The sequence below is a fragment of the Populus euphratica genome, unplaced genomic scaffold (genome assembly GCF_000495115.2).
Source record: "Populus euphratica unplaced genomic scaffold, PopEup_1.0 scaffold1269.1, whole genome shotgun sequence".
NCBI classification, from domain to species: domain Eukaryota; kingdom Viridiplantae; phylum Streptophyta; class Magnoliopsida; order Malpighiales; family Salicaceae; genus Populus; species Populus euphratica.
Window position 1 is genome coordinate 44,427 of NW_011501126.1, and position 12,462 is coordinate 56,888.

Genomic DNA, 12,462 nt, shown 5'->3' on the forward strand with positions numbered 1-12,462 from the left:
TTCGCGGTCAAAGAAACATACTGACACCCCAAGGACAATGGCAGTGTTCAAGATAATTGGCAGAATTACATTGTTAAAGAAGGCAAAGGGAGGAATTGATCCATGATGAGCTACAAAGAGCATGAAAATTAAACCATTATATACCATAATTTTGAACTTTATAGACTCACAAGGGTTGCAATAAAGAAACATTATTGATGAGATATAGAGCGAAGAAGCGATAGAGAAACCCTGGGAGGAGGCGAGTTTTGGGTGCTGGGGTTTCAATTTTTTTAGGTCAAATATTGAAAAAACAAAAGAGAAGAGAAGAGAAGGCTTGGAGTAGAAAGAGAGCCATCACTACCTTAAGGCCTGGTATTCAAGATCTTGATTTGTTCTAGTTTTTTTATAAGATTTTTAATCTCTAATTTATTGATTGTTCTTTTCTTTCGTCTCATTGACTTTTAAATCAAGCAACTTTATGGATATGAGCTTTGCCAGCATCCTTGGCCCCAAGAACTTTACTTCTATTTTTGTCTTTATTTTCATCCTTTTCTCTTTCTATATCAAAAAAGAAGAAGAAGAAGAAACTCTACTCTTAATTTTACGATCAATGCATAAATGAATAGTTTTTTTTTTAATTAATGGCCTTTTCTAGAGAGTGATAAAGAAAATATTTATTAGACTTTATTCTAGGTGAAAAGTTCAATATATATGAATTTACTAAATGAAAGAGGGATAGAGAACTAATATCTTTAACTCTTAGAGGGTATTAATTTTTTTTTTAATAAAAAATCTCAACAATTAATGAAGATGCTTTTGGAAGCATGATAAGGATAGTAACAACTCAAAGAAAAATAATTTAGCAGAAATAAGGTTAGAATTCAAGAATCTTAAATTATAGTTTTATTTCTCATAATAAACTCTAATGTAATATACATTTTTAAGAGGTTTAAAACCTCATAAACAGGTTAAAAATTTCCCTCTACTAGATAATAAAATTATTATCCATAAATAAAAAGGAAAATAGTAGAAAGTTCAAAATTAACCAAGAAATCTAGAAAATAAAAGGAAAATAATAGAACTAGCTCAAACAATATCTTCGAGGCCTAATTTAGGAGTATTTTGAATGAGGCTTAGTTAAACAAGCCCACTCCTTATAAAAGTAGGTTCAAGAATCTTCTGAAAAAGTTTGAATCTCATCTGTGAATTGAAAATTGTAGCTTTTTATTATTATTATGTTGATCTAATAAGATTACATCTTATTTTGGGTCTAGTCTTGTCCATAAAAGCATTTATTAAACTATCTATATAATTTATTTATGGTCTTTATCTAGCTATGATAGATCTTTATATTACTATTTATAAATTTCTAGTTCCTACTAGCTCGACTACATCATTATTGTTGAGTTAGAGAGAGCTTGCTCTCTTAAGTTCTGATCTTCCTTAAAGTAAGGTGTTATGTGAATAGGAAGCTAGAGTTTTTAAGCATTGTTATTGATCTTTTGTAACACCTCACACAAACTTATCTTTATTTTCTTGAACTATACGTATAAACTAGGAACCTTTTATAGTTAAGTATTGCTCACATAAAATATCCTACCTCAAACACCCCTCTCCTATAATGAGTATTACCTAAGGCTTTATACTTGACATTATTGTCTATGATTGTTTTCTTGACTTGCTCATGACACCTTTGACTTGGATGCTCAATCGTCTGATACGAGGAATATGTGTTAATTCAAGCACTCTAAAAAAGTTATTTGTGGACAATCTCAGATGGACTAAGTTGGTCGGTATGATTGCAAGACATATTATAAGAGAATTTTACTTGTAGTAGGGCTATTCTCATTTTTCAGCTTGTCTCTAACCAAACTTTATTGCAAGTTTCTAATAGTATGGTTAACCATCTCTATTTGTTCGTTTGTTTAAGGATGATAAACATTGCTAAAATTTAATTGGGTGCCTAGATTTCCCCCATAAACATTTTAGGAAGTTATATATATATATATTCACATTTATGAATATGGTCTATCCGGCTATAGTTTTTTGACATGCTATGAAATGAGCCATCTTTCAAAACTTGTCTATGATAATAAAAATAAAATCTCATGGCTTGTTGGGTACAAGTTAGCCTAACATAAAGTCCATTTTAACACCTAACCATGAAGCATCAGGAATGAATAATGAGGTGTACAAACCAACATTCAATAAAGATCCCTTGATTCTGTAACAAACATCACTTCTCTTCACAAAACTAAATACCTCGCCTAGTACTTGGGCTAATAGTAATTTGATGATACTAGGGCTAATGTCTCGTCATTATATCTAAAGTGTCCTTCATGGTGTAATTCACATATGATATTTTTCCATGAACAATTTGGAATACATAACTACAGAATGTTAAACAAATATCCATTCAAAAGTGTAAAGTTGTCTTTCTTACCTCCATTCATCAACTTCACATAAATCTATCTAAATGAGGGGTCACTTGAGTAAAGTTTCTAAGATGTATCAAATCCCATCACTTGAGAATTCATGGAGTTGATTAGGATAGCTCACCTATTAAGTGCATCAACCATTTTATTGAGGCTATTTGATTGGTGCCTTAATGAAAAGGTGAACTCTTGCTGAAATGATACCTACTTAGCATGTCGATGACTCAATTTCTATTGCCATTAATGTACTTTAAAGCTTCATGATTTTTGTTGAGTATGAACTCCTTTTGTACAAGGTAATGGTGCCAATGTTTTAACACTTGAACAATGGCATAGAAATTTATATCATAAATGGAATTTGTTTTTTATTTTTTTGATAATTTCTCTTTGAGAAAGGTAATAGGTTATCCATCTAGGCTAAAAACTCTTTAAATGCCTACCCTAAATGCATAATAATTTACTTTAAACAACTTATCATAGTTGAGGAGTGCTGGTATAGGAACTTCAATCATCTTCTACTTCATTAATCAAAAGTTGGCTTTTACTTCATCTGTCCACTAGAAATAACATTCCAATTGATATAAAAAAATCTATGAAAGCCCATGAAAGCTCTGGCCACTTCTGTTTTAGATAAATCTTCTGTAGAAAGATGTAAGCCCATGAAAGCTCAAGCCACTTCACAATCACTAACGCCTTGGATTGATCAACATGAACACCATTAATCAACATAAAGAAACCTATAAAAGCAACATTATTGTGAAAAACAAGTTATCATCAAAATAAACTATAATAAATATGCTAATAAATGGTTTTAAAACTTGATGCATAAACCTTATAAAGATGTTAAGAGCATTTGACAAGCTAAATGACATTACTAACCACTCATACACCTATGTTGCATTTTAAAAGGTACCTTTCATTCATCCCCCGACTTGATTCATCGCATTTGTTATGAATAGGACTTCCATCTATGTTTAACTACATCATCATCCTTATCATCATTGGATTTTTCAGCTACACTTTCATCTAGAGGAGAAATTACTCATCTAGTAGATATTTTAATTATTTAATATCTTCTTGAAGTCCATCTTAACCCATGTGTCTTGAAGAAGTCTATTGAAAGCTTCTTTCTACCTCTTGACCCTAAGTCTTGTCATTGGACAAACTATAATCTTCAATGGATCTTTTAGTGTTGCTTGGATCTCATCACATAGTTATAATGCTAAGGCTATAAATGCATTCTTTTGTGCTCTTAATTAAGTGAAGATTACTAGGGTTAAGAGTTTTAAAATAAGTTTTGAATTTTGAAAGATTTTTTAAGTTACCCATAAGGGAACAAGTCAAGTGAATGATTTTAGATTAATAAGTGACACGATCAAAAGATTGATGACATGAAGGTTAACTATATAAATTATAAATAAATGATGATGATGATGATGAGTTAAAGAAAACTTTGAGATGTAAGATTAATGTGAAGATTTAAAATGACAAAAACAGTTGTCAAGGTTATAGGATCCACTAATTGTATTTCAAATAAGTATAATATAATTTTTTTTTATTAATAAACTAGAAACTACACACAAAAAAGGTTTCAATCGGATGATTTATCCTTGATAGCTCATTATAAATTATTAATATGATCATATTAATTATCTTATTTAAGTAACACCAAACTTTTAAATATTGTCAAGAATTTATGATGCTAACTTATGTTAATAACAAATCAAATTTCTTTAGTAGTACAGGTGTAGGTTATAATACCATACGGTTGGTTATGAAATTGTCAAGCATTTGTTATACTAAGTTTAATACAATACAAATCTAAATTAATCATTTAAAAAGCAAGGTATTAAGAATTAGTAAGATAAAAAGATAAGACATGTTAATAACAAACTTTATTGAATATAAACATTGAAGTTCATGAGTTTATATTATATATATTCTAATACCATTAGTGAAACCTTTTAACATTAACATAATAAACTTAGCTAAACGTAATGAAAAAGGAAAATATAAATAAACAAGAGGAGAGCATGATTATATAAGTATAGTAAAGGAAATGAAAGGTATAAACAAGAAATTAATGAAAGCAAAACTTAAGCATTACAAAAATATAAAGAAAGAAAGCAAAAACATGATCTTGATATGAAAATCAAGATGCGGAAATGCATGACAAATATCTTTTTTTATAGGCTAAAATTTAAAACTATTGACATATAACTAATTGTTGAGTAGGTGGCCACATCTTGACTTAGTCACAATTCTTATCTTTTTATCTACCAAAAACATCATTGCTAACATCAGAATTTGAACGGATAGTCTTCATGAAAGTTTTAGTAAATTGTCTCAGCTTTCTAACAAAAAAAGAATCGATGCATTTGGAATTTTAGAAATTGAGATATGGGATGGACACTAAACAATGTCTAGATTGCAAGATAAATTGGGACTTCTCTTTTGATGCCAAAATTTGGACTTTCAAACAGCAGAATTGAGTCTTGGACTCTCATGAATGTTTTAGGGCGATGTTTTAGCTTTCTAGCTATATAAACCAAACTGAAATCCAACTTCTATAGTTCTAGTTATGATCCAATGACCAAATAATATTCTAATTTGGATTGAACCAACATCTCTTTTTTAAACTTGACCCTCCTTTTGTCTTCTTAATTTTAGTAGTTAAACTCATCAATCAATCTCTTGAGTTATGTGATAGGTCTGTATTTAAGATGAACGTTTACTATAAATTAAATGTATCTTATATTATTAGATATGTTATTATAAAACATGCTCTAACTAAGGTATTATTGATACTTTAAGCGCAAAATGATGATATAAAACCTTGATAAAAATGCACTTTTAAGTACTAATCATTATAGAATTAGAAACTACTAGTTATTTGACTCGCGCTTCACTAGGAGTTGGATACTTTCTTTTTTTTAAAAAGAAAACGAATATGCAAGTTTCTCCAGTGTGTTTTTTTATAAAAAAGATTCTATGCATGCATTTAGTTAATTACATCAAGAACAATATATGCCAATAAATGCAAAAAAATTAAAAATGTTAACATATTTATTAAACTCAGCTTAGATAATTCTTTTTGAAATACAAAAGAATAAATGGGTAGGTGTTGTCAACAAACTTCTTAACATTAAAGAAAAAAAAACTATAAATGTAAAATCATTTTTTTTTTAGATTCTACTAAAATTTTAGTAAAATTTTCCCTGTATTGAAACTATACCAAGTTATTAACATCTACAAACAAATAATAAATATCATCAAAACACATTGTCCTATTAATTATTTTTCTCACTTTAGTCTAAGCTCCTCATAACACTATTCAGTGATTTAATCATAACTGGAGTTGTAAGACTCGATTCTAAGCACGGTTTGTTTTGTTAGAAACTTAAGAAAGACTAAAACTTTTATAAAGGGTGATGAATTACACACACACACACACACACACACAAACACATACACACACACACACACACACACTCAACTGTAGGTCTACTGGTAAGGGTCTATATAGGAGTTTTTGAACGGGTTGTAATAGGACATACATGGTTAATGGATGCAAATGAATATGTAATATGTTACGTTGGTATATAATAGAATTCAAACCAATCAAAGAATAAAATTTGTACATTATGGTTCCCAATGTAAGTATAATTGTTTTTGAATAACATTACTCTATTTGGTATATCTGTAGTATAGTGTATGATTAGTACTTAAAAGTGTATTTTGCATTTGAAGTATCAATAAGTCCTTAACTGAAGCATGTTTTATAATAACATATCTAATAATATAATATACCTTTAATTTATGGTAAATATTCATTTTAAATGCAGGCCTATCACATAAATGAAAGGATTGATTGATGAATTTAAGAACTAAAATTGAAAGGACAAAGAGATGACCGAACTTAGAAAAGAGATGTTGGTGCAGTCCAAATCAGAACACTATTCGGTAATTGGGTCATAACTGGAGCTGTAGATCTTAGATTTAGGTCTACTTTATATGGATGGAAAGGTAAGACATAGGCCTACAACTTTTATATGGAGCCAAGATTTAAAAAGGCCATTTTCAATTCCAAATTATAGCAACAACAAAGAAGTCCGAATCTGCCCTACAGTTCGAGCACTATTCAGTGTTTGACCCATATCTGGAGTTTTGAAGTCCAAATGACCTCTATTTTTTTTTCCTGAAAACCTGAGATAATTTCCTACAACTTTTATGTTAATGGTTTCAATTCTGACGTTAACAATGATGTTTTGGGCAGACAAGAGAAGATAAGGATTGTCACCAAGTTAAGAGTTGGTCACCCACTCATCAATTAGTCATCAAATCAATAGTTCCTAATTTTCACCTATTAAAGGAGGCATTTTCCATGCATTTAGGCATCTTGGTTTCCAGATCAAGATCATGCTCTTGCTTTCTCTCTTTATATTTTTTGTATTGCTTATGTTTTGCTTTCATTAATATCAAGTGTATACTTTTCATTTCCTTTCCTTTACTTAGTTAACTTTTATCTTATTTATGTTCTTATTTTGTTTATTTATTTTTCTTTCTTTCATTATATTTAGCTAAGTTTATTATGTCAAGGTAAAAAGGTTACACTAATGGTGTAAGAATAAGTATAATGTAAACTCAATATGTACTTTAATATTTGATACTAACATATTTTGTATTTGTTGTCAAATGAGTAATCTAGATTTATGTTGTATAACACTTGGTACAACAAATGCTTGGTACTTTCATAGCCCTTACTGTTTGGTATAACCGACACCTGTGCTATGAAAGGAACTTGATTTGTTGTTAATATAAGTTATAAGCATGAAGGCCTGACAATATTTACAAGTATTAGCATTATTCGAATAAGATGACTAATGTAATCATATTAACAATTTATAATCTGATTGCAACCTCCTTTGTGTGTGGTTTTCAATTGAATAATAAGAGTTTATACAATACTTGTTTGACATACTATTAGTGGATGCTCTAACCTTGATATTTGTTATTATCATTGTTTAATTCTCACGTTGATCTTCCATCTCAAAGTTCTCATTAACTTCTTCTTCTTTTTCTTTATTATTATTATTACTACTACTACTACTATTATTTTTATTGTTATTGTTATTATTGTTACTATTGTTACTATTGTTGTTGTTATTGTTATTATTGTATTATTGTTATCTATAATTTATACAATTAAACTCTCTGTGGTTCGACCCCAGTCTTGCCGGGTTATATATTACTTCGACACTCCTAAACTATGGAGAAAACATCAATCTTTTGGTCATGTCAAGTTTTTGGTGTCGTTGCTGGGGAGGTAAGTTCTTGTACAAATTATACTATTTATTTTATTTTCTCTTTTCTCTTTTCACTTTTCTTGTACATAACTTTGTTTCTTTTCTCTTGTTTCTTCTTCTTTTGTTTTCTTCTTTCTTTTATTCTATTCCTACACGTGCATGAAAGTGTGGTCATGTACATTAAGTGGTAGACTTTGTAGGTATCCTTATCATTTTCACAAAATATGGCCGAAGAAGATAATCAATCACTTCATAATGAGAATAACTATGTTAAAACACTTAGAGACCACATGAATCCCACAAGAACAAGCGCACCATCATGTCAAGTTTTTCCTCCTGATGCATCTCATTTTAATTTTATGCTAGACATTATTCAACTTTTATCTTCTTTTCATGGCTTAGATTTAGAAAATCGATACTTGTATTTAAGGGAATTTGAGGAGGTCTGTAACACCTATAATGACTTAAATTATAGGATGAACACCATCAGATTAAAGCTTTTTTCTTTTTCATTAAAAGATAAAACTAAAACATGGCTACAAAATTTGAGACCAGGATTCATTCATGTTTAGGATGAAATGCAACAACAATTTTTAAAGAACTTTTTCCCATCTCACAGAATAAACTCTTTCAGAAGACAAAACATGATTTTCACTCAAAAACCAGGAGAAACATTTTACCAATATTGGGATAGGTATCGACACTTGCTTAATACTTGCCCTCATCATGGTTTTGAAACATGGAGATTGGTTTCATATTTTTTATGAAGGGTTAACACCTAGAGATAGGCAAATGGTTGGATTGATGTGCAATGAAACTTTTGAAGATAAAGACCTTAATGAAGCAATGGAGTACCTAGACTTATTAGTTGAAAATGCTCAAAATTGGGACACTGCAGGTATTTATAAGGCACCAAGTAAAACTCAACCTCATATATCTAGTGGAGGTATTTATAACCTTAAGGAAGATTATGACCTCTAAGCCAAGTTTGCATCTTTAGCTAGAAAAGTCGAGGCACTATAATTAAAAAAGAGTGGTCAATTAAAATCTGTTCAAGACATTGTGTGTCAAATCTGTTAAACAAATGAGCACTCAACCAATGACTATCCAACTTTTCTTGCTTTTAAGGAAAGTCTCCATAAATAAGCTCATGCTTTAAATAGTTTCCAAAGGCATAACCACAATCCATTCTTGCAAACATACAACCCTGGTTGGAGAAATCACCTAAATTTTAGTTTGAAAAGTGATAATAACAATGTACAAACTTCATAACCACTGTTTCAAGTACACTATAATTTCCAAAATTCTCATGGATATGCACCCTCCTTATGCTCCACCTCCTAGAAGAAATCTTGAGGAAACATTGCATGCATTCATTGAAAAGTAAGAGACAATCAATACTCAACTTGCTCAAAACATGATAGATTTTAAAAATACTCTTGCAAAATTGACATCTGCTCTCAGTTTCCAAGAAAAAGGTAAGTTTCCATCTCAACCATAATAAAATCCCAAGGGGCAATACAATGCAAATGTAAGTAGCTCTAGAAGCTAACACATGGATTAAGTCAAATTAGTCACTACTGTTCACAGTGGTAAAGTTATTAAAAAACCCAGTTTTGGACCTTGTGAGAAAGATGATGAGTCAATCTTTGAAGGTAAGGAAGGGGTTGAATTTGAAATTTGCAAAGAAAAGACTGATTCTCCACCAACACTTTCATTTCCTCATGCCATGACCAAACAAAGGAAAGTCAATCACAACTTTGAAATCTTTGAAACTTTCAAACAGGTAAGGATCAATATACCTTTGCTGGATGCTATTAAACAAGTTCCTTTCTATACTAAATTTTTGAAAGATCTATGCACTGTGAAGAGGAAACTAAATGTGAAAAAGAAAGCCTTTTTAGCCAAACAAGTGTCATTCTTTAGAACAATAATGCTTTGAAATATAGAAACCCTAGTTGTCCTACAATTTCTTACTTTATTGGAGAACATAAAATTGAAAAAGCCTTACTTGATCTTGGAGCCAGTGTGAATTTACTTTCATATTTAGTTTTTCAAAGTCTCAATCTAGGTGAGTTAAAACCAACTTATATAACTCTGTTACTTGCCGATAGATCTGTAAAAGCGCTTAGAGGAATAATCAAAGATGTGTTAGTACAAGTCGATAAATTCATTTCCTGTAATTCAACCTGTTGAAGCATGTAATTCATTTCCTATAATTTTAGGACATTCGTTTCTTGCAACTTCTAATGCATTGATTAATTGTAGAAATGAACTGATAAAGCTATCATTTGGAAACATGACATTGAAGATTAATATTTTCAACATTTGTAAGCAACTTTGAGATGATAATGATTTATAGGAATTGGACTTTACTGAAAAATTAATTCATGATCAATTTCAAACCACTTCTAGTTAAATTAAGATTGATAAATCTGATGATTTGCAAATAGTTTATTTTCAAGAAGAATCAAAGGAAAGTAATTGGAGACCACAAATTAAGGAATTGCCACCACGATCAATAAAGTTCATACCTTCAAGTGTTCAACCACCCAAACCTGATTTGAAGCCGTTGCCGTTCAATCTCAAATACTCATTTTTTGAAGAAAATAAAACTTTTCTAGTAATAATCTCTTCCAAACTTAATGCATATCAAGAAGGTAAGTTATTACAAACTCTGAAAATGCACAAAAATGCATTAGGATGGACCATAGTTGACATAAAAGGAATTAGTCCTTTGATTTGTACACACTGAATTTATTTAAAGGAAAATGCTAAACCCTCTAGGGAAATGCAATGAAGGCTTAATCCTAATATGAAAGAAGTAGTGAAAAATAAAGTCATTAAGCTTCTAGATAATGGAATCATTTATCCTATTTCTGATGGCAAATGGGTAAGTCCTACCTAAGTTATACCTAAGAAGTCTAGAGTCACTAGGATAACAAATAGAAACAATGAGTTAATTTCCATTAAGACTGTTACTGGTTGGCATATGTGCATTGATTATAGAAAACTTAATTCAATGACTAGAAAAGATAATTTTCCTTTACTTTTCATAGATCAAATCCTAGAAAGAGTTGCAGGTTATGAATTTTATTATTTCCTAGATGGCTATTCAGGTTACAACCAAATTGAAATTGCATTGGAAGATCAAAAGAAGACTACTTTCATATGTCCATTTAGTACTTTTGCATATCAAAGGATGCCTTTTAGATTATGTAATGCACCAACGATGTTTCAAAGATGCATATATTTAGTGATATGGTTGAACATTTTCTTGAGATCTTTATGGATGATTTTTTTGTTTTTGGCGATTAATTTAATGATTGTTTGACTAACTTAGAAAAGGTTTTGAGCAGGTGTGAAGAGAAGAATTTTGTACTGAATTGGGAAAAATGTCACTTTATGGTAACAAACAACATTGTACTTGGTCACATTGTTTCATCAAAATGAATTGAGGTTGACAAATCTAATATCGAGTTAACTTCTAACTCGTGAACACCAAAATCTATTAAAGATGTTAGATCATTCTTAGGACATACAGGTTTTTATAGAAGGTTTATCAAAGATTTTAGTGTAATATCTAAGCCCTTAAGTAACCTTTTAACAAAGGATAATATTTTTGAATGGAGTGAACATTGTGAAGAAGCCTTTGTTAAACTTAAAAACTTGCTTACTTGTACTCCTATCATTCAACCTCCTGATTGGTCATTACCTTTTGAAATAATGTGTGACGCTAGTGATTATGTCGTAGATGCTGTTTTGGGACAAAGAAAAGATAAGAAACCTTATGTGATTTACTATGCAAGTAAAACTTTAAATAATGCTCAAATGAATTACACCACCACTAAAAAAGAATTACTTGCAGTAGTATTTGCATGTGAAAAATTCAGGTCTTATCTTGTTGGCTCACCTGTTGTTTTTAGTGATCATGCAACATTGAAATATATTCTTTCTAAGAAAGATTCTTAGGCTAAATTAGTGCGGTGGATTTTGTTACTTCAAGAACTTGATATCATAATTAAAGATAAGAAAGGCACCGAAAATGTTGTCGTAGGTCATTTGTCAAGATTAACAACTAATTCGAAAACTGACATCACACCAATCGATGACTATTTTCTAGATGAATCTTTACTTTCTGTCTCTACATTGCCTTGGTTTGCTAATATTGCCAGCTCATTGGAGTACCTAAGATAAAAGAAAGTTCTTGAACTAAGTGAAGAACTTTTATTGGGATGACCCATATTTATTCAAATATTGTCCTGATCAAATATTTCGAAGATGCATTCTCGACAATGAGGTAAGTAGTGTCATTAAATTTTATCATTCTGAGGCATATGAGGGTCATTTCTCATCAAGAAAGACAACAGCCAAAATCTTACAAAGTGCATTTTACTAGCACACCATGTTCAAGGACTCACATGCATTCTACAAGACTTGTGAAAATTGTCAAAAGTTGGGATTTATTTCAAAACATCATATGATGCCTCTAAATCTTATTCTTGTGACATGACTAAAAGATTGATGTCTTCTCCCAAGTGCAGGAGTGTCGAAGTAATAAATAACCCAACAAGACCAGGGTCGAACCATAAGGAGGTTAATTATATAAATTATAGATAACAATAATACAACAACAACAATAACAACAACAACAACAATGACAATAATAACAATAATAATAGTAGTAGTAGTAGTAATAATAATAATAATAATAATAATAATAATAATAATAATAATGA